This window comes from Limulus polyphemus, unplaced genomic scaffold (assembly GCF_000517525.1).
Source record: "Limulus polyphemus unplaced genomic scaffold, Limulus_polyphemus-2.1.2 Scaffold62, whole genome shotgun sequence".
Classification (NCBI taxonomy): domain Eukaryota; kingdom Metazoa; phylum Arthropoda; class Merostomata; order Xiphosura; family Limulidae; genus Limulus; species Limulus polyphemus.
The window spans coordinates 344,259-348,757 of record NW_013665672.1 but is presented as its reverse complement, the minus strand read 5'-3'; positions in this window follow the sequence as shown (position 1 = coordinate 348,757).

The following is a 4,499-nucleotide window of genomic DNA, read 5'->3' as shown; positions in this document are numbered from 1 at the left end:
TTGTTTTCATCTTCCTTACAAATTTTATATTTATTTTTTTTTCCTGTGATATCTGTTCTACTTTAATAGTGACTAAGACTTCTAAATTGTAACTTTTATGCCAGATATTTAGATATTACCTTTTGAATAACAAAACGTAAGTTCCATTTTTTAAATTATAATCATTATTGTATATTATAGGTACGCTGATTGTGTCATATTTTGTTTATTATGTATTGTGCTAATTTGAGTATATAAGCTATCACTTTTCTTCTCTTCCTCTAGTTTCTATACATATGCATGTTTCTATATTCTGCACTTATAATGGTAGTATTTGTTTAACATCTGTAACTTGTTTATTCGCCCTCAAGTAAAAAATAATAATTACCTGTGGTTGGATAACTCCCACACTGTGAACCTAAAAAATGTAATTTCCTGATGCAAGTTTTGTAACATTATTCAGATTGTAATTGAGTCACAGTCATAAATACCAGCTAAATCATTAAATTTTCATACTTTGTTTATAGAGATCTTTCATTACATCATTATCTTTTTACATTATGAAGGATGTGTATGTATGCTAACACCCTATTACTGCTGTGATATATAGATATACCATGCATTTATATATTCTTGTATTACTATAGTAGTTATTCAAAACTTATCATTTATTTTGTATATGCGCAGGTTTCACACAGTACGTAGTTGAGAAAGCACTTAAGTTGATTTCATTTATGCTGCCTTTGATATTTTGTTATTCTCAAGTAGATAATGTCTATTCTGCCTGTGGGAGGTCCTTTGCTATAATATGTACACGTGCAGGGATTTCAACAGTAGTATCCTTCAAATGGTAATCAGGTTAAATCTCGGGATAAAAGCCTCACCTATATTTGATTGAGAACTACTATTCATGTGTGTAGTGCTAGTTGCTCTTAGTAAATAACATAGCTTGAACAGTTGGTCATTAAAGATACATTAAAAGTGACACTTCAGTTTCCAAAGCAGTTACACGCACTGTTTTTGTGATATAAATGTGTATTGTTCATTTCGTGTTTCACTTTATGTCCAATCTCTTTATTTCACTCATTCTCAAGCGCCAGCTACTCAGAGATATGTAATTACTTTGTAATTAGTATTTTGACCAAACATTCTGTTACTAAGTGAATTTATTCCTTTACTCACTACTAAGTTCAGTTTTATCTGGATATCCTACAAAATGGGTAAGAAGGAGAAAATTTTGGTGCCATGGCTGCAGAAAATTGTTTTGCATATTTTTGGATTTCTGCTGTTCTTAATTGCACACTGTGCATTAAGTTCAGAAATATTTTTAATTAAAAGCAATGACATTTTCCAAAATTAGACTGACTTATACCCAAGAGGAAGAGTCAGTCATTAATGGATGATGGTTGTCTAAGTTGTTGGTTCTAGGGGAAGCCCATTCCTAGCAATATTCGTTAATGGGGCAAAATTCCATGAATTGTGTCTTGCTGCAGCTGACATCTCAGTAAAAAGAACTGCCAGTGTTTGGTGCAAAAAGAATGCCTTCCTCAGTGTGAGGGAAATATGTGGCAGAGAATCATCATGGTTGTATAGCATTTGGCATGTTTGAGGCCAAGTGGGGAAGTAGGTATAGATACTTCCAGCCAGAGTAACCTAACATAATCTCTGGTTTAAGCTGTCTGAGAACATCAAAAAGAAATCAGAGGTGCTGTTAGTGGATGAAATCCAAAACAGGAGCTATCACACCAACAGGAGAAATGATGACCACCAAATAGTGAAATGAATAGATCATGTGGCAGTAGTAACCCTCTCTGAGCAGGAAGGCATACTGCTGAGACAGACATAGAGAACTCTGGGGTCACGTAGACCCAGTGAACAAGCTTCCAAGCGTACTTCACCATTCTTCCATCCTAGAGCGAGAGCTTACTGCCCATTAAAGTGTCGATGTCTTTGAGAGCACCTACAGTACTATGCCTACGATGTCAAGGACATCTATCTCAGTCAGATGATGCCTGGGAAGTTGTGAAGTAGAGAGTATGACTATGATTATAGTTCTTTACGAGTGAGGCAAAGAAGACCACTCTGCTAAACTCAATGGTACAATGAAGGAAGACTTGAACTGTGTTGTGAAGCATTTCAGGCAAGTAACTACTGGGAATGGATGGACTCCAGAGCACTCTGTATAATGCCTGATTCTGAGTAGAAGGTCTGGTCTTAGACTCCATGAACCACTTGGGTATTTGGCTTCTGTTGCTTATATTAAATGGCCTGGATTATCTTAATATGTTTGTTATGAAGGGTGTTTTCTCTTATTTTCACAGTATATTTTGATTTATGTACATGGTTTAAATTTATATAAATTGAGTCTGTTTTATTCAATTCTGTTTTATACTTTATTATTTGTCATTTTCAATCATAGTAAAAGGTCTTGTATTTTCCAGTGTGAAATTTTGATTGGTTAGATTTTTCTACACGTTATATTCATTTAGAGGATAACAAAGGTAGCTTCGAATAAAATCAACTTAACGACTTTCTAGACAACGTGTTATTTGAAACCTGCAAATAAACAGAAGAAAGAATAAATATTCTAATATTACAAGAAGATAGAAATCCATGGTATATTCATATACCTCACTTGCTGCCTTCTTTATTTTAGAGTTGACCTAAATATACATACACAAGAATACTATATATAATATGAGATACCCTTTACCAGAAATTTAAATAGACTTTCCATATCAAATAAAACCTGGAACACACCATATAATTAAAATACAAAATAAACTTGTTTGAATACATTGCACAAATAAAAATACAAAAAAATCCCCGAAAAGGAAAGGGAAACATTTAACATAGATAATTGAGCAGAATAGCATTCAAATGAAAAAATAGATACACACACATATATATATCCAACACTTTAAGCTAGAAATACATACAAGATATCCACCAACCTCAACGGTAAACATGAGATCTAACTCCTCTCACCCTAATTGAGTCCTGACAACAGATGTTCTAAGGCAGCTGTTGATCTTCTATTAGGCACCTTCACGTCTCTAATAATGATTTTGGCTTGGGCCAATGATCTCTTGGTCTGAATAAGCACTTCCCAGCTAGTGGACCTCTTCTTTTAAGTGCAGAGAGGGCATTGAGTGCCGACACAGATTATCTTCTTCATTTTCATACGAATTTCAGGCTTCTATCCATTTAGACTCCATTTCTTGGCAATACCACATTAGGACCTAGATCTGTACCACAGTCACGACTATAGTGATGATGTTGTTAGCAGGTCAACCTTCAGTTGTCACTGATGTAATTAACATTTCATTGGAAATGGGGTGATCTCCACAACACTAAACTATCTGTCGAGGTGAATGGATATTCATTCACCATGACTATTCATGTTACTGTAGCTGGTGCAGGTATCAAAGTCATAGCACAGCAATTGATTCCTGGTGGTGTTGGCTGCTGAAATTACTGCCATAGGTTCTGGTGGTTCCAGTCAAATGTCTCCTTTCTTCGTCTTCTCTTCCTTAGCTTCAGGATGTAGTGGTCCTCATAGAGGTGGGCACACATGTGATGTCTGTGCCTTGCTGTCGTCAGCCACCTTCTGATGAGATACCAGAGCTTCCTAATTATGATACATCCAACATTTCTCTTTCTTCACTTCTGGTGTTATGGCAGTCAGCACCTCTGGTTGAGAAGCTAGCAGGTGCTACTTGACCATCCTAGAGATTTTGGTTTGTGTGATGATATTTGGAGCTGTTTGATGCATTCTGTTTGACTAGGTATTGAGTTCTGTAGATTGGTTCACTAACATTCAGAGCTTCCCAGTCTTGGGAGACATGAAAGCCAGCCCAACAACCAATTCGGTTAGACTTCTAATGTTCAATGAGTTGGACAGCAATAAATCTTCCTCCAGGGATCCTACTACATGAAAAATCAGGTTTTTGTGTCAGTAGGGAAGTTCAGATCCTCACTAACAAAGAAGTACTGAGTGTGAATTTGGTCATTATAGCTTTCTCCTCCATGGCAGTTTTATTATGGAGGCTTCAGCTCAAAATAATGGAAAATGTCACTGGATAATTGAAGAAGAAATTAAACAAAAATTGTTCAGAGCTTACCACAATTCAAAATGTAAGGTCAATGAAATCCAATTGGTGAAAATATCAGCTTGGTGTGTAGGTTTAAAGAGGGACATAATCACATGGTTATAGCCATTAATTCCTTCTAAAAACTATTTTTAGCAGCAGTGTAATCAATGATCAAGTATTATTTCTATGGAGTTCACTTGTGCTCATGCTGTAATTGCTCGTAAAATATATATCCCTGATGTGCATGAACTTCTCATTTCACAGGTCTCATTGGGGCTCCACTTGACCAATGCCTTTTTAAACTTTGTGTCTGTTCTTCATGCCCATGAGCTCAATAGTTACCCACACTGGTCCCACAACTTTGCATAATATCCTGTCATACCACAGAGCTTCTGTAAGATTTCTGGTACTCCTTTGAGATCCAGC